Source organism: Momordica charantia, assembly GCF_013281855.1.
Source record: "Momordica charantia cultivar OHB3-1 chromosome 6 unlocalized genomic scaffold, Mcharantia_2.0 BLBB01000006.1, whole genome shotgun sequence".
Classification (NCBI taxonomy): Eukaryota; Viridiplantae; Streptophyta; class Magnoliopsida; order Cucurbitales; family Cucurbitaceae; genus Momordica; species Momordica charantia.
In genome coordinates, this window is record NW_028275164.1 from 18,712,253 (window position 1) to 18,730,107 (window position 17,855).

Genomic DNA, 17,855 nt, shown 5'->3' on the forward strand with positions numbered 1-17,855 from the left:
TTGTCTTTAGTTTTAATTTAAGGTTAATTTATAATTGATCCTTAAATAAAATAGATAGTCACGTAGCCATTTATGATTGATCTAAAATTTATGGTTCTACAAATGCCCCTTTTTCGAAATTTATGCCAAACATAGTTATTGATGAATTTTGAATATATTTTAGTATTTAATTTTGACCCAAATCTCGATTTGGAATATGGTCAAATTGAGATAAAACTTGTAAAATTTGGAATATGCCCAAATAAAAAATTAAACCAATTTTAACTTGAATGAGATAAAACTTGAATTTGAATTTTTATCCCAATCTCAATTTGGAATATGACCAAATTGAGATTCGAAGTTGATAAAGTTGTAAAATTTGGAATATTCCCAAGTTGAGATTCGAATTTGGTAAATTTGTAAAATTTGGAATATGCCCAAATTTAAAAATCTACCAATTTTAACTACAGAAAAGCTTGAATTTGAATTTTTATCCAAATCTCGATTTGGAATATGCCAAATTGAGATTCGAATTTGGTAAAGTTTTAAAATTTGGAATATACCCAAATTTAAAAATCTACCAATTTTAACTTGTATGAGAGAAAACTTGAATTTGAATTTTTATCCCAATCTCGATTTGGAATATAGCCAAATTGAGAATCAAATATGGTAAAATTCTAAAATTTGGAATATTCCCAAATTAAAAAGTCTACCAAGATAATAAATTTTGAACTTGAATCCTTATTTCATTTGGATTTAAATTGCAGTGTTTATCATATTTGGATTTGAATTGAAATCCAATCAAATTCAATTTCAAATTTGAATAAGAATCCAATTCGAAATTGAGATTTGATTTGGGTCATATTTAATTAGGAATTCAATCAAATTTCCAACTCGAATTTGAATAAGGAATCCTATTCGAATTGAGATTTTGATTATTCTTCTAGTTTGAATCTCAACTTCTTGCCTATAAATTCATACATTAGTAGAAGTACAACGGAACCCAAGGAAAACGTTTAGTATCTCTTGGCTTCAAATATTTCTTCCTCTTTTTTTTTTCTTAAATTCTTGGCTTCTGATATTCACACTCTTCATTTCTTTATGCAGCCTTGTATTGTTATCGAGATTACCATCTTTTGCTCACCCGTCTTATTTGCATCGGTAAAGAGTAAGAAATCTTCGTTTACTATTTCTGCTACATAATTTTTTTTTTTTAAAATCTTCATTAAACACCAGCCAAAAGTTTTTTTTCTTTTTCTTTTTTATAAAAACACCTTCTTGCCGACACATGAATATTTAAAATTTTTTAAATTTTATTTTAACATTTCCCTACTAGCAGCAGGGAGGATTTCAAAAATTTTAATTATTATTATTTTTTATGCCTAGAGATTTCAGCTTTTTTTTTTTAATTTTAATTTTAATTATTATTTTTCCCTTTTTACTTAAAGAAGATAATCTTTTTTTTAAAAAAAAAAAGCAACACCTCTTGAAATGCGGTAGGAGGCTTTTGATTTTTTTTTTTTTTTGTCTTTTTTTACTGTTAAATTACACCTCTCTGCCAGTGGCAGGAATATTTTTTTTCCTTTACTTTTTTTTAATTTTTATTATTATTTTTTTCCTTTTCACTCTAAGAAGATAATAATTTTTTTTTAAAGCTACACCTCCTGCCATGCGACAGGAAGGTTTTGAAATTTTTTTATTGATTTTTTTTTAATGTTAAATAACACCTCCCTACTAGCAGCAGGAAGGGTTATTACATTTTAAAATATGATGCTCCCATTTGATGAAGCTGGTCTTTGTAAATACCCAACCCTTAGATTTTACCATTGAGTCTTACAATCTTAACATAGACCAATCTAAAATTTAGTAGTTGAGTTTTACAATCATCCTTCCATTTAATGTGGCATCACTCCTGCTTTGGCCGATCACTTATTTATTTGTGATTTTGGTATCTTAGCGTCGGTGGTCACCTTCATTTGTCTTTTAGTGATGTCATTGCTAGGTAAGTTAACGTCTTTTCGATCAGTTAAGGTGTTCCTATACCAACAGTGCTCATCTCCATCTGTGACATCTTTGCTGAGTAGTTTAACACTTTTTCGATCGGTTTAGCTGTTCCTATACAAGCAGTGTTCACATCCATCTACCTTGCAGCGACATTTTTGCTGAATAGGTTAATACCTTTTCGATCGGTTAATGTGTTCGTACACCAACAGTGGTCACGCCCCTCTACCTTAGAGTGACAACTTTGCTGGGTGGATTAACACATTTTCTATTGGTTAAGCTGTTCATATACCAGCAGTGCTCACTTCCATTTGCCTTGCAGCGACATCTTTGCTGAGTAGGTTAACACCTTTTCGATCGATTAAGGTGTTCCTATGCCAGCAGTAGTCATTGTTATCTGACTGACATCTTTGCTGGATAGGTTAACACCTTTTCGATCAGTTGAGATGTTCCTATACCAACAATAGTCACTTTAAGGAGCTCTATGACCAACGGGAGGAGGACTGAAGAAGTTTATTCGCTGAGGAATTGGAGCTTATCCCCTCTAACTAAAGATCAAAAAGTCACCATCGAGACAAAGCTAGGGCCGACCAGAGGAAAAGCCTCATTTTTAAAAAGTAATGTAGATGTATTGGCATGATTATGCGAGGGTATGCCAGTGATTGACCCCAAAGTCATGGTACTGAGATAGAATGTCAATTTCAATTTGAAATATGAAACTGGGAGAGTAATTAAATGTAGAGTGTTAAAAAAAGAACGTTCTGGAAAATTAATTGTGATGAACCTTTTTGGATTTGTATGGAGTTTGTATTTGCACTTAACTTGCATCTTTTATGCATTCATTGTGATGAACCTTTTTGGAATATTCAACCTTACCTCAGAGTCGTCGTCTGTCCGTTCAAACTACTACATTTATTATCTGGATTGATCCATTTTCTTGGGGATTTTGCTTCAAATACGATAGCTAGGAGCCACCATTTAAAATGTCCAGATTTTAGTGTTTATTTATTCATTACTATTATTATTATTTTTGTATTTTGTATTTTTATCTCTTGCAGCAGAATCCAACTAAATTCATAGTTAAAATGTCATAACAGTTTTGTACATACTTGAAATAACTCGATAGTATCTCTTTTTAATAGGGATAGACAAAAAAACCCGCGGGACCCGATCCCTGCGAATACCCAAATCGATCGGGTTAGGGAATCTCCAGTTTGATGGGTCAAACCGGGGATCCCAATCGGGGTCCCTATCCTTGACTCCGCCCCGTTTAATATTTTATTAGTTTTTATATTTTTTTATATAATAAAATTAATTTATATTAATTTTATAAATATTTTTTATTAAAAAAAACTATAGATAATATCTCATTTAGCCACTTTTGTTTACTTTTTATATTAGTAATAACAAAAGTTAATTAAAAAAATTAAAATTAAAGAATATATTATAACGAACCCGTCCCCGATCGGGGAATTCCCGCCCCGTCCCTGCCCCAAAATTTTCAGGGACAGGGGCGGGGATGGAGAAAAAATCTCCAACGGGACGGGGATGGAGATGGCCCCCGACCTCGTTCCGTTCCGTTGCCATCCCTACTTTTTAATTATGTGGATATGTCAAAAGTTATAATGAAAATTATTGGGTAGTTAGGCATATATAGATCGGTGAGGTAAATATTCTAAGAAGTCAATGAAAATTGTTTCAACAAAAAAAAAAAAAAGAGGGTTCAACGAAAATATTAAAAATAACCTACATATTATTTGATAGAGATGAAAAGCTAAGTAAAATATAAAAGTATAAGAACATTAAACATTGTTAATAAATAGATAAAGATAAAAACCTCCTTATTTTAAAAAGTTCAAATTTAATTAGCATAAATAAAAAAAAAAGTTTTTGAATATTCCTAATCCCTTTTCGTTTTTTTTATATTGTTAGGAAGGTGTATTTATATTTTATAAACACAAACGACATCAAAGACCCATGAAGATGTCCATCTTTTGTATTATTTAACTTTTATATAAATTGGTTTCCAACTGCTTGATATATTTAAGTAGATTTGACTAGAATCAAATCTTACTGATATACATCGTGTTGAAAAAAATAGGCACCATTAACTTAGAAAGCGAGGAAGAGGTGTACAACTTTTCAGTAGTTCATTTACATTCTATATACATGTATAATTTATGTATATACAGACTGAATCATCAACAATGTAATTGTAAATAAACAAAATGACATTGTAAATAAACACGACGAAATTGTAAATAAAGTGGACACATCATAAGAACATTAAATTTAACTTTCACTGATGTGGTATATGTTTGTATCTACATAGTTGAAGAGGGGTGGTCTGCACTGAAGTCGCACTTTCACTTTATTGGTATATATAGAGGTTGCTATCCATAATAATGCAACCATCACTCCCAAACTCATTCGACAAAACTATTAGAACTCACGTCACATCCCTATCTTCTGATAGTCTAATGATAACCGACTTGTTTCTACCATCCATGAACAACAAGAGGCGTGCAATTTTCTTTTTGTTGGGTATAAATGAATATTTCTAGTACTACATTCGATGAGATGGTATAAAGTAGAATCATTACGAACTAACACCTGAGTCGTTTTGGAATTATTGTGCTCAGTATTTTCATCACAAATACCATTGTATATAATTGTAATTAGTACAGAATTCATCGTTGCGGAACATAGAAATCAATGAGCTTAAGATAAGATATTATATATTATAGAAATCAATTTTCATGGACATCGATCATTTTCAGAGTTAATAGTTTCAAGTAATAATTAACCATTAAATTAAAATAGACCAAATTAGTTCAAAACTTTTGAAATAAGTTCAAAAATATTTCATTTATGTCAAATACATATAAAAATAATTATTATAATACACACAATACTCACCAATCAGTCTAAATAATATAAAATATAAAAACAATCAACCCTTACCAAATCATTCAAACAATAAAAAATATTAAATATGAAAACATTGAACATAATAGTCCAAAAGAATAAAAAATAAAATAAAAAAGTATCTATAAAACATATTTCAAACAATTTAAAATTGTCCAAAACAGTGAAAAAATAGAACATACCAACGAAGAAAAAGACATAACCATAAAAAAAAAATCAATAACTTGTCATTTATTTTCTTAAAAGAATATAAAAATATACATTAAGAAGAAAATAAAGAAAAGAAGAAATGAAAAGAAAAGAAGCAATTAGAAAAAAAAAAAAACCATTGACCATAGGTAAATGGCATGCACTCGGAACCATTCATGTCATTTAAAAAAAATACATTATTTAAAAATGTCTTTTATTTAATATTACATAATTTCTTTCTAAATTTATTTCCTTTCACTGCCTCAATTTGTTATTAAACTTAATAACTAAGAATTTTGACGTGACAGTTAAACAATTTTCAAATATATTTCTAATTCATCATAATTATTTTTATTTATTTTATATTTGATTTTTTTTTAAATGTTTTTACCCTTCACAAGTAGGTTAAACTTAAATATCATTTATTCAATTCAACTGCCCAAACCAACTTCTATAATAACAACCATCAGAAATCAATTTGGTTTGGCTTTCCAATTCGATTCGTGTCCTTTCACCCTTCACAACATAAATCAGATCCTCTCCATTTAAAAGATAAAAACAAAATTCATATGTATTGAACACCAATACACATCTGCAATTAAGCATTCAACACCAATTTGCCTGACAGGATGTTGTAGGGTTGAGCATAATCAAAATATACAATCCATTCTAGACTTCAAAAAATACTTTAAAATTATGTATTTGAAAGAACAGGTTGATTTTAAATCTCCTCTTAAATACATAGAAATATTTGTTTGCAAATTTTGATGAAGGCAAATGAGAAAGGGCCATTTCTGATACAACTTTCAACCTCCTGACTACCGCAAAGAATTCAATTTCAAGATCTACATACATTCGTGTTCTATTTTATTCAACTTAAAAGAGTACAAAGTATATTTAAAAGCAGGATTTGAAAAATTTTAATCAAGATAAAATAAATAGATTCCTTGATTTATATTATATAAAAGAACTCGTAGAAACTATTTTATTTTTTCTGACAAACAAATTCAGAATATAAAAGTTTAAAATTCCCAGTTCAAGAAAGGAATAGATGCAAATTACTCCTTAAGTAATGCTCACATATACTACTTCATATTAACAAGATTATATTTTCAAACATTCATATTCTTCCTTTCGATCCAAGGCATTAGAAACTTGGATAGCCTTTTCACTGGGCTGCTCCTAAACTTCAAATTGTGCTCTGTGAAATTCTCAAGAGTAACTTGCAAGTTAAAGAACGTGAAAAGTCATTAGGTTCTACACGAAATTAGAAATTTATATCTTATTGTCATTATTATTAAAATAAAAATCGATGACAATTAAAATTCCATGAGTATTAGATACAATTTCATCACAAATAAACTCTCTAAATGAGTGTGAAGAAGCTAAATCTAGAATCTGCTGTTTTCACCAAATTCACTGCTCACTTTTTAAAAACTTTTATTCAATTCTCAAAAATTTTGATTAAACTAAATCTTTGAATATTATTGGTTTTTAGACCAAATCAAATTAACCAACAAGAGGAAATAAGAGAGAATCTGAAGTGATTCAGTTCTTTGGTTTGCACTCAGTTCACCTGTGTATTCATCAGATTAAATAGACAAAGGGAAAGACTAACAGGTCAACGTGAAAATGATATTTGAGAAGAAAATAGTTCGCGCTTACACAACTTTTTTTTTTCGAAGGAATTACTTAAGTGCGCCACTAAATTAAGTTCAGTACTGAAAATAAAGTTGAATAATTAGACACCCATCACCATCTCTCCAGTCCAATTTATGAACCATGCTATGACATTAAAAAATTTTCCCCATGAATGCTCCAATTTTACTCGTTCTCAGATAGCTTTATGCCACAATGAAGAAAATACAGATTGAAGATACTCATTCATAGAAGCAAGCTAAGCTTGGAAATAAAATGATAGGAATCACCCTTGGGGTAATAAAGGGATATTATTAGAGTATCGAGGGTACCTTAGTAATTAGATAAGAAAGTTGTTAGGGAGTGTTGTTATAAATAGAATGGAGGTGAAGGATGAAGGTATCCAATGGAGTGAGTATGGTTTAGGCTTGAGTAAGAATACTCAAGAGAGGAGGGGAGGGTCCAAGTACCTCAAATTACTTGGTAGTTCTAGTATTTCTTGTTTGGGTTCTAACAGTGGTATCAAGAGCAGTTCGTTTCTGGCCATGGAGGTTGATGATGACAAATCATCCCTACTTGAAGAGTTGCACCGAATCTTTAGGCACATGGACGAAAAGTTAGAATCCATGATGAATATAATGGACAAGGGGTGCAAAGCCATACGTGAAGCGTTTGAATCTCCATTGAAAAACAGAGAGGAAGATGCTCGAGTGGGAACAAAAGTACAGATTACACCCGTGAAAATTATTCCAGAAATACCACATAGAGATTGGAAGAAGAATCGTGGTATGAGAAATCATGATCGAACGTTACCGGGATCAATCATACGAAGAAAAAAAAAGGTCAGATCGTTCAAGAAAGTGTACTTGTACTTGCGAAAGAATGCCTGCAAAAGGAAGAAGAGAGAACGAACTGATTGGCTGCGATTGAAGGAAGGTCGCTGGAATTCGAAGATCGAGCATGAGAAGACTTGGACGACGTCAGATGAAGGAAAGACTAGAGTTCCGAAGAAAAATCGAGGGCCATTATCGATTTTATGGCGGAAGGTGATGAATCGAAGGAGAGGAAGATGCTGTAGAAGACGAGGCCTCAACGGTCGCAAAGCTCGGGAGAAGGCGGATTATCATGAAGAAGAGGGAAAGAAAGCAAGAAATATGGCCGACGGAGTCCATCGCCGACGACAATTGCGGATGTGGTCGGAGAAGGAGACGTGGTGGAGGCATCGATGGAAGCTTCGTGAAATGCCAAAAAGCGTTACATGGGTCGGATCACAGTACGGGTCACGAAAAAAAGGAGGCAGGAGGATCCCTAATTACGTGGATGCTAAAATTGGAGAGGATTCTAGAGGAAAGTGGGATCAAGGGGTTGAAAATGATGGAGTATTTGGGCTACGTGGGTCGGATCTTAATGCAGATGCAGCTATTGAGGCCCATTTATTTATAAAGGCCAAAATAGTGGATTTGGCAAATGGGTTTTGGGCCGAGGTGTCATTGGTTCTAAACCTGGAAATTAAATCGAATGGGCCACAACCTACCCGCGTACGAGACGTAGCCCTAGCCGCCACACTTTACTATTTTCATCCACGCCCAATGTACGACATCGTTCCACCACCGACGACACCCGGTCACTATTTTCCTCCGCCGTCGCTCTACCCACCGATGTTCGCCGACCATCAGCCATCGCCTGCTCCGACCGGCACCCATGGCATCTGCACTACGCCGATCTGTCATCGCCGACAGCCGGCCACACACCACCGCTGATCGCCAGCCACCGTAGCCCCCGACTGTCAGATATCGTGCACCGGTGGAGATGTCACTGCCGCTGCTGCCACCATCTTCCTTAGCCCGCATCGCCAAAGCTTCAACTGCCGGCGTCCCCACACATCGACATACCACCAGCGCTTCATCATAGTAGCCGCGGAACCAACTAGGGATTTCTTTTGCAGTTTTTTGTTGAAGGCTGAATCCCAATTTTTGTGGTTGTAAAAAAAAAAAAAGTTTTTGTTTAGCCACCCCTTGAGGACAAGGTGTGTTTTAAGGGGCGGGGGTAATGATAGGAATCACCCTTAGAGTAATAAAGGGATATTATTAGAGTATCGAGGGTACCTTAGTAATTAGATAAGAAAGTTGTTAGGGAGTGTTGTTATAAATAGAATGGAGGTGCAAGGATGAAGGTATCCAATGGAGTGAGTATGGTTTAGGCTTGAGTAAGAATACTCAAGAGAGGAGGGGAGGGTCCAAGTACCTCAAATTACTTGGTAGTTCTAGTATTTCTTATTTGGGTTCTAACAGAAAACTAGCAATTTACCAAGAAAATATCAAGAATTGAATCATCAATTCCATTGGTACAGTAAGGTCTATAAAATGTGCCTATTTTAGCTTCTTTTCATGCCTTAATAAAAGTCAAAGATTATGACAAATTCATGGGGATTGGCCATGAGTTACCATCAAATCAAACAACAATTTTGGTCAAGAAACTGAAACAATATAAAGGTCTTAACCACTCTTCAAAAGAAAAAACTTAGAAACAAGTCTAGTTTATGAATTTGAAAACTTTGAGTTTGTGTTACCTAAATCAATGTTTTAAAAAGGTTGAAGGCGGCTCAAGACTTTTCCTCTTTTAAGATTAAGTTTATACAAATTGTAAAACTTGGTACCATTAGTTTGACTAATTCACACAAACTCACAAACGCGAACTATTGTACTTTTACCAACTTGGTAAAGTATATTAATTTAACTTCTTAATGACTGGACCTCTCTCTTCCATTCCAGCATCACCTTCCTCCTTCATTCTTTTAATGAAACTCACCATCTACCTCCAACCGCCAACTGCCATCTCCATCGCTACCCAATGTCACAATCATCTCCACTCCCTCCCACCTTCTAGATCTAGAAGGAAGGAGTAAAGGAGAGCCCCTCCGTCATTCTCCTTCGTTGAAGAGGCCGGGGAAGCTCATTGTCAGAGGTTGGCGGAATGGAAATGATGGCAGGGAACAAAGGAGATGGTGGCCAGCGGCTGATGATAAGCCTCACTAGAGGAGGGAAGGAAGAAGAAGATGCCAAAAATTGAAAAAAAGTCCAATCTAAAATTTGTTATTAAATTAATATATTTTAACAAATTAGCATAATAAAATGGACAATTTTGAAACTTGAAGTAACAAATAGCCACCAACTGCATTTCTGGGGATGCGTAAGTTTTTTATGGTGTAAAGGCACAAATCTCAATGCTAAAACATTAACCTAAAGTTGGAAACTTAGATATGTGTAGCTTACATTTCCATTATAGTGAACTATGAGTTTGAAAAGCTTTGCAATCTATATTTGGTTTGTAGGATTGTAATTGGTGAAAATTAGTAAATATTAGAAATACATTTAATTAATCTGGTTTCCATAGTATGGATTTAGGTAGCCTATAACATTAGCAGAAATACATAGTACAGAATAGGCAAACTTATGTATCAAACATGGATTCAACTATTTAATCTTAGCTTATATAAATATATTTTGCAAGTCAAATGTCACTTTATTGATTAATAGAACTGGGAGACTAAGAAGTCATTGCAAACCTGATTGAAGAGTGTTGCAGCTTGGCAAGTATCAACCATTATCAGTAGCTCCTTGAATCTATCAGTATAATATACCCAAAATCAATGACCAGAAAAGTGTACATTAGGTATAAGAAAGGAAAAAAATTTATTGAGTATAAAATATATGCTGAAGAAGGACGATTTGAAATTCTCCTATCGAGATGAAATAAATAGATTAATGCACAAAAGACCTCACAGATACAATTGATATTAAGAAGATTATATTTTCAAACAAGATTGCATGTTCTTCCCTTCTAATCTTTGAAAAGTGAGATTGTTCTTCCCTTCTAATCTTTGCAAAGTGAGATTAGAAAAATCCAAGGCATCGGAAGCTTGGATACTTACATGCCTTTCCTTTCAAACAAACATCTCACTCTACCGCCCCTAAACTTCAAATTGTGCTTGTGAAATTCTCAAAGAGACTTAAGAAAAAAAAAACTAAAAGCGAAAATAATATGCAGCCTTATGAAACTATCAAGAAGCAAATGCAATCAAATCACATTGAGAATCATGAAAACATAGCAGAAAAGAACTTAAGACAACAGAAACAATTTCGGGAATCTCCTTACTTATCTCCCCTAAATAAATGATTGAAAATCAGAAAAATCCCAACAAGGAAAAGTGAAAGATTATGTAAGAAAATGTTCGTCATCGACTCCCAAATCCTCTAGAGGCCGAAACTCTGAATCAGTCTCGGAACAAGTCTAAACTCAAGAGGATGTCCTAAACCTGAGAGAGAGAGAGAGAGAGAGAGAGATGACTAAATTCTATCGCACAAGAATGGGCTCCTCAGGCACTGCAAAAAAAAAAAAAAAACCTAGAGCGCCTCGATATGTGCTTACACTCGCAAATTCTAGGGCAAAAGATTGGTAAAACGAAGAAGAAAATTTAGGAAAAAGAGAGAATATCCGTTCGGTAAAACTTGAAGGATCACAGGTTAGGCCTTAGGGTTTAAAGAAGAAGCCGAAGCTCTTACGACGGCAGATTAGGGTTCCGGGATTTTAGTAAATAAAAGATTTTTGCATTTCCCTTTCCAGAAAAAACAAAAAACAAAAAAGATTTTTGTATTCCCATCCTTGTTCTTCTTGTAATTTTGCATCAGTCCCAAAAGGTTCTTTGTTTATTTAAAAAAAAAAATTACTATTACTTGTTCTTTTTTTATTACGATTAATTTACTATTACTAAGTATCAATTTTGGTTCCAATTTTGGTTCCTTGAAGTTTCGTTATTCCAACAATAAATTATTCTAAAAAATTCAACTATAACTAATGTAAAAATATTAAAAAACTCGTTAATTTCAATAATGAAAGTGAGTTTTGCACGCAACTAAATTTTGATTAGTGCACATTTATTAATGAATGATTAAATGACTAACACTAGATCTGGTGCATAGGGTTGCCTCTGTCTAGTGTTCTGATTTGCTCATGGTTAAAACATTAGTTATTTGCACTATAGCGGACAAGTGATGAACAAGTAGTTTCTTCCCAAGAATAAGATCCGAAAGAATTTATCTATCTATTTCAACATCTTTTGCCAAGAGTATGTAAAAGAATTGATATTAAGATCGACTTCACTAAAGGTATCACAACACAGTATAAAAGGTTGCTTGGAGTGAATTTAAAGTTCTTTAAACAAAGAACTCAGACAAATTAATTATGTGGCAGTTAAGGCTAAGGCTCGAAATTCGAAATTCAGCCTCAATGTTGAAACGTGATATTAGTACCCTCTTTTAAAATATCTTAGATTTAGATCTTTACCTTTTGTTTGAATGGTAATACTATTTTATATATATATCGCTAGGTTAGGTCAACTCTATCATTAGTTTCATTATCTATATAACAATTTGGTTATAGGCCAAAATCTAACTATACCTTGTCAAAATCGTCATGGTCCAATCATGTATGGACTTTACCAGACGTTGCACATGACACATGATCAATTCGTCTCGAGGTGGTTGTGAGGCCCCAATTCTTGAATGGATGAGACAATAAAGGGCTCCGCAAATTATTTTATATAAACTTTCAAATTCATCCAGTAACTTAATTATGCAATTTTAACATTTTGCATTAATTCTATTACATCCATAATAATAATAATAATAAATAAAAATATAAAAACATAAAAATCTCTCCTATCATGCTAATTTAAATAAATATTTGACACAAAATTATTTTAAAACAAATCATTAATAAGATCCACAATTGAACAAATCTTAGTCAAAGTTAACATATATTTACAATTAAGAGATTGTAACTTGAATCACCCGCCTCACATGTTGTACGAAAAAAATACAATTGAATAAATCTTCCGAAATTAGTTTTCGATAAGGCATCTTATTTTTTCAAAAACTTCATTAATTCATATAAGACTTCTATTTTTAATTCATTAAATTATGTGAGTTTTTTTTTTTTTTAACTTCTCCAAAGAAAAGTCTAACCTGAGTTAAAAATTGCAAAACTCTATTGGATAAAATTTAAAATTGGAGAAATAAATATTCTAGTCAAAGAAAATTTTCCGGAAAAAAAATTGTACCACAAATGACAAACCTCATGAAACCAAATTCATAAATGCAAGCACAACAAACTCGAAAATGAACTTGATTTTAGTGGAGGAGACAAGATCTAAGAAGACAACATTTATTTATGGAGAAATAAATATTCTATTCAAAAATAGATTTAAGTGTTAAAAGGTCGTTGAACAAAAGGGATGAGATATTTCTACTATCTAAATTCAAAAAGTGTTATGCAACGAGAATCGATGATAGTCAAGCTACAGGTCGCGATCAGAGGGGAGCCCACTGGGCCACGAAGGGCTCGGTCTCGACCCGGGCTCGATCCTGACCCGTGCTCGGTCCCGACCCGTGCTCTGCCCGAGCCGGGCTTGGCCCACGGCTCGGCCAACAAGTCCCCATCTTCGATCAACGATTTCGCCCAGGCCCTGCAACTGTGAATTAGGGTTAGCTACGAAAAGTTCTGGAACTACTTCACGGCTATAAGTAGCGATCCAACCTTAAAGGTAAGGGCATCTAAAGTTGACACATTCACATTATTCTCTTGCTAACTTAGGCATCTGAGCCCGTGTGACTAGAGTCACACCGGTTTAGTTCGATTTGGTTTTTCAGGTATTAGTCCCGAATCATCAAGTTTGGTATGTGCGATGAGGAAAACCGGAGGACCGAAATCCATGCATCAACAATTGGCACCATCTGTGGGAACGATTTAAAGCATCCAATCGAGCAACATGACACCAGAAAGGAGTCCACGACGCTCTGATGATAACTACTCTACCAAGAGGAGGTTGAACTTGGACGACCCTCAGGTCGGAGGATCCGAGGATGGGACCAGCCAGTCAAACCCGGAACGTCAGGAGGGGTTGCCCGAGGCGCATGCAATAACGACCCCTGAGCCACTCCAAAAGCAGTTCGCGGTCTTAGAAGACAAGGTAGAGGGCATGCTGCAACGCATGACCCAAGTCCTTCGACAATTCGAGCAACAAGAGCTCGACGAGGTACCCCTTGTCAGAGACCTAAGGAAAGGGAGGGGCTCTGCACAAAGCGAGACCAAGGAATGAACAAACAGTGTAGGGAGCAACTTGCGGATAGGTGGAAATACCAGGCGACGAACCCGGATTTTCGACTCCCAGAAGATTAAAAAGCAACATAAAACCCCGACACCAAACGGGGGCAAGAACAACCAGGATAACGAAACTCTGAGCCGATAGGCCTCGACAAAGCCAAACCGACAGATCAGCCAGAGTCTTCAGAGAAGCGACAGAACCAAAAGGAGAAGGGATTCGACCTCGAAGAACTACTGGATCAAGCCGACTCACCATTCACGGAGGAGATCATGAAAGAGAAGGTCCCTCCAAAATTCAAGCTACCCACGGTGAAACAATTCGACGGGACGACCGACCCAGTGGACCATCTAGATGCTTATCGGGAATGGATGGATATCTACGGGGTGTTAGAGGCGGTCAGGTGCTGGGTGTTCTCGACTACATTAAACGGGTCAGCCAGAATATGGTTCCGACAATTAAAACGAGGGTCAATCTCGAGTTTCAAAAGTCTGGCCAGAGCATTCGTAACCCAATTTGTAAGGGGACGATGTCGGAGCCGACCCGTGGCTTATCTTTTAACTATTAAATAGAGGACGACAGAGAGTCTACACGACTATGTAGCTCTATTCAACGAGGAAAAGCTGCAGGCAGAAGGCCTTACAGACGCTGTATCTCTGCTGGTCTTCATGTCCAGCGTCAGGGATGAGTATTTGTCATTTTCGTTCCGAAAGAAGACACCGAGTACCTTCTCGGAGGCGCTGAGCTGAGCTCAGAAGTACATGAGCGCTGGTGAATTCTTTTACTCAAAAAGGGAGCCAGACAGAAAGCGAACCGACCAAAAGAGGGAGAGGTCGGGAGATAAACCACATGGGTCGAGATGGGAGAAAAGGGATGGGAGTAGCCAGAAAGATCCACCCCGAAAATTTGAAAAGTATACCCCAACCACTGTTTCACTCGAGCAAGTGCTGATGAAGATCAAAGACCAAAGGTTGCTTAAGTGGCCGGAGAGGATGAAGGCACCGTCAACTAAACGAAGTAAAGGCCGATATTGCCTATTCCACCGGGATCACGGCGATGCAACTCAAGATTGTTTTGATCTCAAGGAAGAGGTGGAAGGGCTAATCCGAATGGGCTACCTCAAAGAGTATGTAGAGGACTCTAAAGCGACACAAAACGGTGAAAACGACAAGTCCCCTGCTCGAGAGATTCGAACTATAATGGAAGGCCCGATAGAGAGAGAATCCAGGAGAAAAAAAAAGGCAGATGTGCGAGAAGCTAGGGCGAGCCTCGGACAAAATGAGGTCTACCATGCGTATATTACAGACCGGTCAATGACGATCTAGTTTTCAGAGGACGAGGCGACCCACCTCCTCCACCCTCATAACGATGCACTGGTTATCACTTTGAAGATAGCAAATGTGAAAGTACATCAAATTTTGGTGGATGGGGGCAGCTCGGCGGATATCATCTCCTGGACAGCCTACAAGGCCATGGATTTAGGAGAAAAGGTGCTTAAGAGCAGCCCAGCACCGTTGGTAGGATTTGGAGGGGAACGAGTCATTCCCGAGGGGAGGATAGAGTTGCCGGTAACGTTCGGAAGTGGGCCGAAAAGTGTCACCAAGATGGTGGACTTTTTGGTCATTGACTACATCCTCCTACAACGCAATATTGGGAAGACCGACAATGCATATGCTCAAAGCGATACCATCCAAATACCACCAATCCATGAAGTTCCCAACACCAGGTGGAGTAGGCGAGATTAAAGGAGAGCAACGAGTGTCGTGGGAATTACCTCAATGAAGGGCAACAACAAGACTTCTACTAAGGGGGGCTGTTGATTTTTTTCCCTTCTAATGTGGTTGTTTTTGTTTCTCTACTTTTAGAAAGATTTCTGATTATTGTTTCTTTTATCCAATAAAGTATCCATTTGTTTGGTTCTCTATCAACTATATCTTCTAAATCCAAAACGAGATGTCAAGCGACTTTGATAACACATCTTGCCTCGTTTACAAGCGTACTCTCAAAAGATATCGACAATACACTACCTTGAGAGTAGGGGGCAATAGGTACCGGCTACTTGGCGACGTAAGCTTGGTAAATCCAACTCTACTCGACGACGGTAAAACCAGCTCTAGCCGAACAGGCCGAGTAGAGCTCAGGGTTGACGACTGCTCAGGTCAGACCATTGCTCGGCGCCGACCAAGTGCGATGGGGCACAAATCTACATTAATCGACAATTTTGAACTATGAGATAACCATTTGGTAGCTTATTTTTATCAATGGGTCTTATTTTCGACTGAGCAGGGCTCGGGTCCGACAACCACTTGACGCTGACCACGTGCGATGGGGTACGAATCTACTTTAATAGACACATTTGGAAAGAACAATTAAACAATCTCAACACGACCAAACCAGAAGCAGGTCGATTGATCTAGCACGGTTAAAACATGAGATGGAGTAAAAAGCCAAAGACGACACGGATATAAAACCATTGGCTATGGCCAACGGGTTAGAAACCTATGGAAATGATAGCAACAAAACTCCATCAGAGTTAGAGCCGTAAGCCAATGAGTGATTGGTAAGAGGGTTAATTGATAATTCCAAAAAGAAATACAAGCAACGTAGTGACAAAGCACATAAAAGTCAACCGGACGCTAAAGACAGTAAAGCAACTCGCTCAAGCTACCCTATTACTCGTCGTCATCGTCATCCATGTCGTCAGGAGCGTCACGCTCGGCTCTAAAATGCTTTGGGAGGAAGGAAAAGTCAATGTCAGGGTGCTGAGTAGAAACCTGGCGAAGAGACCAGGAAACACCGCACTCAATGGCAGAGTTTTGCAGGTCGACGTACTCTTGAGTTTTCTTGAATTTCCCGGCCAAGAATTCAGAGTTAGAGAGCCAAGCATTGGCCTCGTCAAGTCTCCTCTGCAGGTTAGCCAGCTCGTCTCGAGATTTTCTCTTCTCCATTTCCAACTCACGTTGAGTACTCTCCAGAAGGCTGTTGGCCTGATTCAAGGAAGAAATGACCTGTTCCAGTTCCTCCCGAGGGGCACAGTGACAGCGGAGGTGGTTAATTTCATTAGCAACCCGACCCGAGAATACCACCAGACGATTGAAAATCTACCAAGGACAGAATTCGACATTAGGAGAAGATGCTATGACAAATACTTGAAGCTACAAAGCACTCACCTGGTGGAAATCACTAAGGCACGTACTGATGCTGTGCTGAGGATTTGACAGGCCAAAATCCGACCCGTTTGATGAGTCGCCGAGGCCCTGCCAAAGACTAAATTCTCTTTCCAAGTAAGTTGTCCCGTCAGCATCAGCATTATATGGGCCAGAGAAAGGGAAGATTGAAGCTTGAGAGGAGCTCCTTAGATGACCTCGAGGGGAGGACGAGATAGACGTCCCATGAAGTCGGGCGGAACGCCTGGGAGCTATCGGAGGCATGGAAGATCGAGCATGTTGTGAAGGGAGCCCCTCCTCGGTCAAATCAGTCATTTCGATATCCGAAGCCCGACTAGAGCCGGCCCCCAAACCTCGGGCATTTCGACGACGTTCTCTTTCATACAAGGAAGCACTCCGTCTCGACATTTCTACAAATAAAGATAAAGGTAAAAAGCGACGCTCATGCAAAGTGAAGAGAAGATTTCGACAAAAACCTGGAGGGTTACGTGGGAGAGCCAAGCCAAAATCTACTAAGTTTTGCTCCGTAACCAAATCTGGGCCCCAACGCTCGATATCCGTAACTGGATAACGGTAGATAGAAAGTGGACGCCTCAACGGTAAGCTCACAATTGCGGGAAACTACCAGCAAGGAAAAGGAATATCAGAATTGATATCTACGAAAGTCTCGATGGAGCTCGGAAGCTATTTACCCAACTCCCTACACTCGGTCGGGACGGAAAAATACAACCCTCTCTCGTCACGGGCTAGTCAGTCACTGCCAACAAAGAACCATTCGTTCTTCCAATGCTTCA

General features: G+C 37.0%; 2 long non-coding RNA genes across 2 annotated transcripts; one reads left to right on the top strand and one right to left on the bottom strand.

Annotated features, from left to right (window-relative positions):
* Nucleotides 1-791: 791 nt before the first annotated feature.
* LOC148210852 (uncharacterized) lies at nucleotides 792-1,185 on the top strand. The gene is made up of 2 exons (XR_015791755.1): nucleotides 792-993; nucleotides 1,087-1,185. It is a non-coding gene; the product is annotated as an uncharacterized LOC148210852 (long non-coding RNA).
* Nucleotides 1,186-6,027: 4,842 nt separating this feature from the next.
* On the bottom strand, nucleotides 6,028-11,444 carry LOC148210853 (uncharacterized). The gene is made up of 2 exons (XR_015791670.1): nucleotides 10,301-11,444; nucleotides 6,028-6,319 (listed from the first exon to the last, which is right to left on the bottom strand). It is a non-coding gene; the product is annotated as an uncharacterized LOC148210853 (long non-coding RNA).
* Between the last annotated feature and the right edge of the window lie 6,411 nt (nucleotides 11,445-17,855).